This window comes from Arvicola amphibius, chromosome 12 (assembly GCF_903992535.2).
Source record: "Arvicola amphibius chromosome 12, mArvAmp1.2, whole genome shotgun sequence".
Taxonomy (NCBI): Eukaryota; Metazoa; Chordata; class Mammalia; order Rodentia; family Cricetidae; genus Arvicola; species Arvicola amphibius.
In genome coordinates, this window is record NC_052058.2 from 51,533,417 (window position 1) to 51,544,863 (window position 11,447).

The following is an 11,447-nucleotide window of genomic DNA, read 5'->3' on the forward strand; positions in this document are numbered from 1 at the left end:
ATATATTTAGTGTATATATATACATATATATACACAAAAATACTTGCATCAATATACAAAAATACCTTAAATAAGAGTAGGAACATATATCTATATAGAGAGAGTACGTTCTAATAAAAAAACTTAAATTTGTATCAATATATAAAAATCTACACCAATGTAAAATATTTGAGATTAATAGGTGCTTTTTAGTTTAAATAGATTCAATAATATACCTTTTTATTCTATCCTTTCCATATCCCCCCTGTCTTTTTTCCCTAGAACTAGATCCTTAAATCCAACCATTTTTGCTTAGTTTCCTTCTTTACCATGACTGGTAACAATTTGCACCCCCTCCCAAATGATGACAAACATTCATATCCCATCAAATGACCAGAAACTATCCACCCCACCTCTTGGGAATGTAGGTTTCATATTCTTAAAATTACTTCCTGTTGTATGGTGGTAATGACATCTTTAGGGAACCCTGAGAAAGTGGGTTAATGATTAAGCCCTAGGAGAGCTAGCTGTATTATTTTTGTTCAGTTTCTGTGTGATGGGAAAGTGTAGAGCTTATCTGAAGTCTTGGCTGGATAGTCTGTGAGGATGGACCATCTCAGCTAACAGCCTTGAAATTGTCCTGAGCGGATTATAGTTCAAAACTGATATTTAGGTGGTGTTTGTCAGCTTAATGGCATTATCACAATCCAAGTGGAATTGCTGTGGGGCCCCATCATCTCTTTGGAGATTTCAAAGTTTGCTGTTAGAAATGGTTATGGTTCACTACAGAAAACCATCTTAAATATCATATGCAGCAGATCTCTGAGAAGCTAAGGAACCATAATCTATTAAGTATATCTGGGGTACACAAACTTAATTCCTAGTTACCTGCTTCAGACTAAGTCCAAAATCATGTACAGAAAGCTAGATGAAGGCTATTTCTAGAATTAATTAGTACTCTATATGACCATTAATATCATGACAGAAAATTTAAATATATATAGACATCTTATAAATTTAGTGATAATATTTACTTCTTAGTGACAATAGAATAGTCTCTTAATTTTTGTTGTCTTCTGTCCCATATCAGGTGGGACATGAGACAGAGATTTTTAGATTTTCCTTTAACAAGCATGCTTGGGTTTAGAGAAGGAGAGAGACACACTCCAACTCCAAAGCCAGTTTTAATCTTTAATTGGAATAGGACTTGAAAAAAAGATCCTTTGCATTATATGTGTATAGAGAACAGCAGAAACAAATATTTGGGAGGATTATGAAATTTTATCTTGTTAGAAATATGCTATAGTGCTCACTTAGGCAGCACATGTACTAAAATTGGAACCATACAGAGAAGATTAGCATGGCCCCTGCGCAAGGATGACACGCAAATTCATAAAGTGTTCCATATTTTTTGCATATCACCATCTTCTTCAAGTACATAAAAGAACACATACTGGAAAGAAACTTTATCAATGTAATCAATGTGGTAAAGCTTTTGCAAATCATGGCATGCTTCACAGACACAACAGAACACATACTGGAGAGAAGCCCTTTGAATTGTAATCAGTGTGATAAAGCTTTTTCAAGGTACGCTCAACTCCAAATACACAAAAGAACACATACTAGAGAAAAACACTATGAATATAATCAATGTAGTAAAGCCATTTCACAGGTCAGTGGTCTCTAACTTGACAAAAGAACATACATTGAAGATAAACCCTATGAATGTAATCAATGTGGTAAAGTCTTTTCACAACTTAGTAGGAACCAAAATAATAAAAGAACGCATGATGGAGAGAAGTCTTATCAATGTAATCAATGTGGTAAAGCTTTTGCAACTCATTGTGAGATTCACAGACATAAATGAACACATAGAGGAGAGAAGCCCTTTTAATGTAATCAATGTGATAAAGGTTTTTCATGATGCTCTAAACTCCAAATGCATGAAAGAAAACATACTGGAGAGAAATCTTATCAATGTAATCAAAGCCATTTCATATATCAGTGTTCTCCAACATCACAAAAGAACACATACTGGAGAGAAACCTTATAAATATAATCAGTGTAGTAAAGCCTTTGTATGTCATAGAAGTCTTTATATCCATCAAAGAACACGTACTTGATAGAAACCCTACAAATTTATCCAATGTTGTAAAGCCTTTGTATGTGTTATCAATTTTAAAATCATGAGAAAGAATCATACTGCAGAGAAACTTTTTAAAAAAATTTTTGAGACAGGGTTTCTATGTAGCATTGGAGCCTGTTCTGGAAATTATTTGTAGACCATGCTGGCCTTGAAGTCCTAGATATGTGCCTGACCCTCCCGAGTTCTGGGATTAAAGGTGTGTGACACCATAGTCTGGCCAGAGAAAAAGTGTAATGAGGATGGTAAAGTTTTCCTCTCCATAGTAGTCTATACAAGAGTAAAACTTTTAGTGGATAATGGGTCTGTTAAAGCCTTTGCATATCACGGTACTCTTTGAGGACCTAAGTGTTATGGTTTAAGTAAAAATGCTGCAGATCCCCAAGTGGCAGCAGCAGGCCATGAGACCATGCCGCCAGTCCCCAAGAGGCAGTGGGCAATGGGTCCCAAGACCACAGTGGACCACAAAGGCAGCTGGGTCCCAGGCAGGAAGCCATGTAGTGGGTGAGAGACTGAGACAGATAGGCACGCCATGCAAAGTGAAGTTGTATATTTATTTAGTGGGTTATGGAAGGGAAGATGAGAAGGGGGAAGAGCAGAGAGAGAGAGAGAGAGAGAGAGAGAGAGAGAGAGAGAGAGAGAGAGAGAGAGAGAGAGAGAGAGAGAGAGAGAGAGAGGAAGAGAGAGAGAAATAGGGAGGGGGAGAAGTAGAGAGAAGGGAGAGACAGAAGCTACCACTTCAAGAGAGAGAGGGACAGAAAGGAAGGGACTCAGGCTGGAAGCTGAAGATCAGCCTGCCTCAGCAGATGGAGGAAGGAGTGGGCATGGCTTGTCTCTTAAAGGGACAGAGCAGACCATTACATTCCCATCTTTTTTTTAATAATAAAAAGGCGGGAGGTTAGGCACCACAGATTAAAGGAATTGGAGCCATAGATTCTCAAGACTGCTTCCTTTTTATTTGGGGGTGTCATCTTTGGAAGAGACCTGAGAAAGCTGGGTGCTGGTTACATCCTGGCATAGCTAGTCTCTTTGTTTCTGTCCAGTGTTTGTGGTATGGAAATGTCCGGTGTCTCTTACACCTTTTTAAGGTATTGACAGAACAAAGGACAAAGTTAAATTAAGAAAAAAAAATTAGGACCAGGGAATTGAGGGGGATGTATCTGACCTCTTTAAGGTGGATCCTTCAATCCAGTTCCCTGGAACTCACAAGAATTCTTTGAGTTTGTAAAACCAGAAGTTTTAGACATATACATTGTATAAACAGTAGCATATTTATGTCAGAATGTCTGTGACAGATACTTTTGCACAATAAAAAGTATTTTTAAGACAAAAAAAGAAATGTGGTATATCATTAGGCCAGTTCTACTCTTTTTCTTGGGACATCTTTCACTGAATGATTCATCCTCCTTCAGATTTCTCATTTGTTCAGTGGTCTTCAGATTCTTTAGTTGTATGCTTTTATTATCCTGGAAAGAAAAAAATAAAATCCTTCCCTAACCCTAACTTTGGGGAGTTCCTTTTTTGTCAGATTATGTCTTTGCTAAGACAAAATACCTTTTGGTAACATAAAAAGTATTATCTTTAATAATAAAATTATTTTATTTTTATTTTTATTTATTTATCTATTGGTTTTTTGAGACAGGGTTTCTCTGTAGCTTTGGAGCCTGTCCTGGAACTAGCTCTTGTAGACCAGGTGGTCTCAAACTCACAGAGCTCTGCCTGCCTCTGCCTCCCAAGTGCTGGGATTAAAGTCATGTGCCACCACCGCCGGCTTATTTTTATTTTTTTACCTTATCAAATGAAAGGCATTTGTTAGACTTAGATGTTAGTTTGGATTGAATGGCTATGCTATTTGATGAACTATTGCATCTCTTAATGAAGTGGTCTCTTCTGTTCACATTTAATATTTATCAATCTTGATGGTATCCATAGTGTTTCTTCTCTGGTAGAAACAAAAGCAAAATCTCTTCCCAAGTGTAACACACACCATGGTATCCATTCTGAGGTCAACACATCTTTGAACTGTATAGGCTAATTTAATTCAGCAGCTTTTTTCTGTTATCTAATGTCTCTCTGCTGTTGTTATTCCTTTTTCATTAGCACTTTTAAAATTTAAATTCAATAAAACACTGTGTAATCTGTATTTATTACCCCTTTCTGTTTATTAAGCATATCATTTAAGGTGTGATTAGATCTTTCTATAATGGCATGTCCTGTAGGATTGTGTGGTATGCCTGTCATATGCAAAAAACTCATTTTACTAGAGATATATCCTGGAACATTACCAGTCTTAATTTGTACAGGTTTCACCATACTGGCCATGACTTCTAATAAATGTGTAATTTTATAATTAGTCTTTTCAGAACTTAAAGAAGTTGCCCATTGGAATCGTGAGTATGTACCTATGATATGGTCCACATATTTTAATTTTCTAAACTCTGAAAAATGAAACACATCTATTTCCCAAATTTCATTTCTTTGAGTGCTCTTTGAGTTACTTTCTGCAGGTAGTCAAGTTTGGTTATACAAAAGACAAGTAGGACATTTCCATATAGTTTCCTTATCTTGTTGCTGAGTAATGGAAAAAATATTATTAACATGGTGTTTCTTATATGAAATTCTGAGGCTTCTAACACATTTCCTACCAACAGATGATAAATTTCTTCATTACCTTGTGCTAGAGGACTGCCTGGTAGACCTGTATGGGGTCTGATATGTGTTATATACAAGGGATGATTTCTATTTCTGATTATTTCTTATAATTGAATAAATAACAAAGTTAATTCTAAATCATCTGAAATAACGTCAGCAGTTTCAATATGTAAAACAACTCTTTCTGCATATTGAGTGTGAATAACTATAGTAAGAGGTTCTGGAAAATCTAATACTACCATGAGAATAGCATATAATTCTGACTTTTGAACAGAATAATAAGGCCTTTGAACCACTTTACTTGAATTTCCTGACTTATAACCTACCTTCCCTGGTTTGTTTGCATCAGTATAGAACAGCTCCAGAAATTGGTGTTCTCCATACAATGTAAGGAAAGCTCCAATAGTTCTCTTTATAAACTGAAATCTCTTGCTCTTGGGATATTTGTTGCTAATCTCGCCCAAAAAATTATTGCAAGCTCTTTGCCAATGTTCATTTTCTGTCCATAATGAAGAAATTTCAGCATTAGAAAAAGTACCACAGTTTCTGTTGTGTCTATGCCTGCTAATTGACAAAGTTTTAATTTTTCTTTCAGAATCAATTTAGAAATCTTTTCTACATAGGTCTTTAATATTCTTACTCTGTGTGATAAAAATATATATTCTAAGATATCATCTTCTCTTTGCATTAGAATTCCTATCGGGGAATTAGTAGAAGATAAAATAACCAGAATACAATCAAGCTCTGGATCCACATGTACTTCTTATCATTTCTTTTCTAACAAAGCCAATTCTCTCTCAGCCTCAGCTGATAATTTTCTTGGACTATTTAAGTCCTTATTACCTTGCAAAGTTTAAAATAAATCACTCAGTCCTTGTTTTCAATTTAGTTGTGGACCATAGCCAGTTAATATCTCCCAGCAATTTTTTAAAATTAATAAGAGTTTATAATTAGCCAGATGGTGGTGGCATGCATGTTTAATCCCACCACTCTGGAGGTGGGGCCAAGTGGTGGATCTCTGTGAGTTCAGAGCAAGTTCCAGATCTGACTCCACAGCTACAGAGAAATCTTGTCTTGAACCTCACCCCTCCCCCCAAAAATGTGCATAATTGATCTCTCCTGATTTGTACTTTCTGTGGTTGAATTTTTTGTAATTCTATTTTATATCCTAGGTAATTAATGAAATCACCACTGTATTTTTTTCAAGAGCAGTTTGTAATCCCCAACAAGGCAAAATTTTATTTACTTCTTCAAACATTTTCTCAAGATATTTGCATCTGAATCAGCTAGTAAGATATCTGCATAATGGCAAACGATAGGCTGAGGAAACTGATTATGAATTATTTCCAAAGGCTGTTGTACAGAATATTGACACAATTATTTTGGCAAACTTCTATAAATAGTCAAAGACCAAAGCTAAAATTACAAATAAATGGCATTGCAATTGAGGGTTTGGTAGACACAGGTACAGACGTAACAATAATTTCACCAAAATCTTGGCATACAGAGTGGTCTCTGTTCAGGAGGTAAATACTCAGTTTCTAGGGATTTTATGTCAAAGTGCAAGATGGGTCAACTGTATAAGGTCAGAAGGACAGACAGGAAAATTAAAGCCATATGTGGTTGACATAGCAAAGAATTTATGGGGATGTGATTTGTTGCAGCAATGAAAAATCATAGATTAACATTGTTCCAATTCAGAAACAAACCATAAATTAATGTTTGCTTTTGAGAAAAATAGTAAAAGGCATTATCGAGGACAGTCACTGACTGTTCAGGTTGTACATAAGCAGGGAATAACACCTGCTGATTTTTCAAAGGTACCAACAGCCCTTCCTTTAAAATGGTCAACTGGCAAACTTGTTTGGGTGGAACAATGGCCTTCAACATCAGAAATATTACAGGTATTCAAACAGCTGGTTGAGGAGCAGTTAAATGATCAACATAGTGAAGAATTGACCAGTTCTTCTAATTCTCCTATATTTATCATTAAGAATAAATCTGGGGGGGGGGCTGGAGAGATGGCTCAGCGGTTGAGAGCCCTGGCTGCTCTTCCAGAGGTCCTGAGTTCAATTTCCAGCAACCACTTTGTGGCTCACAACCATCCATAATGAGATCTGGTGCCCTCTATTGGCCCATAGGCAAACATGCAAGCAGAACACTGTGTACATAATTAATAAGTAAGTCTTGGGGTAAAAAAAGAAATCTGGAAAATGGAGAATGTTAACAGATTTAAGAGCCATAAAAATGGTGACTAAGCCAATGGTGTCTTTACAGTCTGGAATTCCATTTCCTCTTTATTACCTAAGGAATGGTCTATTATAGTGATTGATTTAAAAGACTGCTTTTTAAAAACTATATCTTTAGCCGGGCGGTGGTGGCGCACGCCTTTAATCCCAGCACTCGGGAGGCAGAGGCAGGCGGATCTCTGTGAGTTCGAGGCCAGCCTGGTCTACAAGAGCTAGTTCCAGGACAGGCTCTAAAAAAGCTGCAGAGAAACCCTGTCTCGAAAAACAAAAACAAAAACAAAAACAAAAAAACAAACAAAAAAAACTATATTTTTACAAGAACAGGATAGAGAAACACTTACCTTCACAGTGCCTACTTATAATTCCCAACTCATTAAAAGGTACCATTGGAAAATTCTTCCACAAGGAATATTAAAGAGACATACAACAGCCAATAGAACTAATTCATAAAGTTTCCTGAATCTATAATTTACCATTACATGGATGATATCTAATTGGCTGATTCAGAAACAGATCCCTTAGAAAAAATGTTGGATGAAGTAATGAGAGTTTTGCCTTGTTAGAGATTACAAACTGCCCCTAGCACCCTGCATTCTGGTGTTCCCCAGTCTTAACATGGGAAAGATTTTTCTTGTAATATTATTTAACTCTCTACTAAAGCATTTCCCAGGAATCTCACAAAATCTGCTGACATCTCAGTAGTTTGTTGTCTGTGGCGAACTGAAGCCCCTCACACGGTTTCCAAGGGCAAGCCTGCCATTTGGTTCTTAGTGAGCAGCAGCCACCCGCTGTGAGTGCTTGTGCAAAAAGACCCATGGCAACTGTGGTAGAGCAGTCTGGCGTGACTTCTCCGTCCATGTGACTGCACCACTAGTTGGAGTGCCAAATGTTTTAACTCTGGCACAGTGGCTGTGCCTTATTCCCACCCATCAACTGCAGCTCAGCAGTCACCAGCCTGCTTACCTAGCAGTAGCCCGGCAAGAATCCTGTTCCTGCAGGCATCAGTCCTGTGGCTGCCACTAAAGGTAGCTTTAACTAAACCTCTGTCGTTTTAATTATGCCTAAGACTCGAGATCCAAAGGCTGGGGTAAAATCCTGTTAGCTCAGAGAGGTTGAGTTGCAGCTAGCTATCCCCATCCACGGAAGACCTATGCTTCCACTTCAACAACCAGAAAAGGCTGTGCCACTCCAAATCCCTCCTTACTACTTCCTGTGTCTCTCTGTCTCTCCCAGATGCCCTCTGGTGCTCTATGATTACTTCCTGTCAACTTGCTGCTAACGCAGCCTCCTGACCCAAGGTTAATTTAATTAACAAAAATGCAAACTTGGTGTTCACAGTGTGATTGAATATCCCAATATCCCCTTATCCTAGGTGAATTTAGTTTGTGTCAAATTGACAAAAACTAACCAGTGCAAGCAGTGCAGAATAAGCAGTCACAGAAGCTGATCTTAATTTCATGCCTTATTCAGAGCTGAGACTCTGAGAAAACGTGGCGTCAACATCCTAGACATCTGTATTATATCCCACTGCCACCCAGCATATAGAGAGACAGGGTGCAGGATGGAAACAGGGCTGTCAATCACTCAGGAGCTCAGGCTTGCCCTACTCTGCTCAGTGGTCAGCCATGTTTCTGAGTCTAGTGATGTCCATGTTTTCTTTATCATCCCTGGAATTCTTCACTCTGACAATGTTTGCACTCAGACACATGAAACAATGACTCTCAAGATAATTTGCCCTCTGGTTTCAACTGTGTAATCCTCTAGGGGCAACTAGTTTGGGAGAAGGATTCACTCAGACCAAGCAAATCGCTAACAATGTGAATGAAAAATGAAATACAAGGAGGAGGAGGTGGCTACTCTGAAGTATGGAGGAGATTTTTATTGTAGAAATGGGGGAGAAAGCAGGGAGAAGGAATAGTCTAGCCTGAACATGGCTGGCAGACTTAACTAGACCATGGGGAACGAGGACAAGAAAGGAGCTGCTGATCAAAGAGGTGGTCCAGGCAAAGAGACCTAACCCTGTAGCCAAAATGGGATATATAGGGATCAGACTGGGGAGAAGGGTAGGGAAGCCCAGCCCCTGGGAGGGGGTGGGGTGAGAAGTGCTGGGAGGTGCCACAGATACTGAGTAAGACTTGTGCTGGGTTTGGGACCTAATACAATGTATTTGTACTAAGTTATTAATAATATGGATATGTAGATTCTCTTTTATAATATAGGGTACACGTGATAGAACATAAAATTGTCCTGTGATGTCAGGCTGTGGTGGCGCACGCCTTTAATCCCAGCACTCGGGAGGCAGAGGCAGGCGGATCTCTGTGAGTCTGAGGCCAGTCTGACCTACAAGGACAGCTAGGACTATACACAGAGAAACCTGTCTCGAAAAAAAAAATTGTCCTGTGAGAATCAAAGTTAAATGCTGGAGGCTATTTATTGTTTATGTTTTGCTCCCGTAAATAGGTTTGTCTCATTTACACCAGATGTGCTTAATCACATGTAGGCCGTAGGTACATACGCAGGAAACACATCAGGATATATGCTTGCCCCTGGTTGGATGTAGGCAGGAGGTACAGGATGTGTGCTTGCTTATGATTGGACCCGATACAAAATACAGTGGCCTTATGGCTTTGCCTTTTTAAGCCTCTGCAAAATGTGACTTGTCACCATTTCCCGGGAACCCTAGAATAGTTCAGGGGTTACACAGAGAAACCCTGTTTCATGGGAAAACAAGAACAAAAGGCATTCCATGAAAGTCTTTCAAAGCAGGGGAGATTAAAAAGTCCTTATCCTAAACACAAATTTTTATAGTATTTGATAGAACAGATCTATATTTGCTATTCCTTCCTTCTTTCCTTCCTTTCTTCAGTTTGTTTTGGTATTTTTTTTTTTTTTGTTTAGACAGAGTTTCTCTGTTGCCCTGGCTGCCTTGGCACTCGCTCTGTAGACCAGGCTGGCCTGGAACTCATAGATCCACCTGCCTCTGCCTCCTGATAAAAGTCAGTGCCACTACCATTTGGCACATATTTGATATTTCTTACAAAGAGGGATGACTCAGTGGTTAAGAGCATTACCTGCTCTTCCAAAGGTCCTGAGTTCTATTCCCGGCAACCACATGGTGGCTCACAACCATCTGTAATTAGGTCTGGTGCCCTCTTCTGGCATGCAGGAATACACGCAGACAGAATATTGTATACATAATAAATAAATAAATAAATAAATAAATAAATAAATAAATAAATAAATATTAAAAAAAACAAAGTGACCACCTGATGGCAGTAGTGAGGGAGATTTGGAGGGGGTTGATCCCATACCTCAGTGTCCGGCTTTCCATTTACAGATGAGATAGAATGAAGAAAATAAAGGCCACAACTAAGCAGCTAGTCCCAAATGTCTGTCTCTAGTCCTGTAAAGTCTTTAGGCTTCAGACTTCTTCTCCAGTCTGGGCATTGAGTGAAAAAAGGAGATAAAAAGGAAAAGAAAGGACAGGACTGCTCCTCGGTATGGCGGAGAAGGTTTATTATAGAAAAATGGGAGTGCGTCGTCAGAAGACGTCCTTCTTCCCTTCCTTTCTTCAGTTTGTTTTGGTATTTGTTTGTTTGTTTGTTTAGACAGAGTTTCAGAGTGGACATGACCAGACTGAGTTGGGTCACTAGGGAAGAGTGGGGGGGAAACAGGAAAACAGGTACAACAGCCAAAACGGCAAAAGGGCCAGTAACCAAAATGTCTGGCTTATATAGGAAAGAGCTTCTGGGGGAAGAACAACTCAACCCTTGGATAAAGACTTCAGGGTAGAGGGGTGGGGTATGCCAGACAAACCAAGTAACAGTAAGGGCTGAAGGATACTGGGAGAACGTGGTGGTCATGTCCACTTTGATGTATTAAACAGGCACCTCAGCCATACGTCCCAGGTTTGAAACTTAGAAGATATACCACCTAAATTCAGCATGATCAGAACAAGTTCCTCACCTCTTCAGAAGACAAAACTAACAGAAACCACCTACAATCACTTATGAAGCATACATCACAAATACTTTACCCAAAGTGGACACTATGCATGCTTGAAAGCTATTGCTAATAGTCAGTGGACAGAGCCCATTCATAAATGGTGAGGGCTCTCTCAGATGTCTCTGCCTCTGGCCATGCTCTCCCGTACATCTATAATAAACTTCCTCCTCCATCATTCGGAGAAGCAGTCATTTCCTTTCCTTTCTGTTTCGTTGATTTCGTCCCCCTCCACTGGACTCTGTGCAAAAGTCACGTGGTACTAGAGGCCTGCAGTGCCCGCAAAGGGATGGCTTTAAAGTCCCTCCATCCACGGTCAGCCAGGCCACACTGTGTCTCAGCACGTGGCAGGCAGCAGTCAGGGGTGTGTGCACGGAGTGCTAGTTGCAGTAGAGCGGCCGCAAGCCGCCGGCAAAGCCCTC

At 39.2% G+C, this 11,447-nt stretch overlaps 1 non-coding gene across 1 annotated transcript; it reads left to right on the top strand.

The window, feature by feature from the left end:
• The first annotated feature begins 1,284 nt into the window (after positions 1 to 1,284).
• LOC119799639 lies at positions 1,285 to 1,391 on the top strand. The gene has a single exon (XR_005282915.1). It is a non-coding gene; the product is annotated as a U6 spliceosomal RNA (small nuclear RNA).
• The last annotated feature ends 10,056 nt before the right edge of the window (positions 1,392 to 11,447 follow it).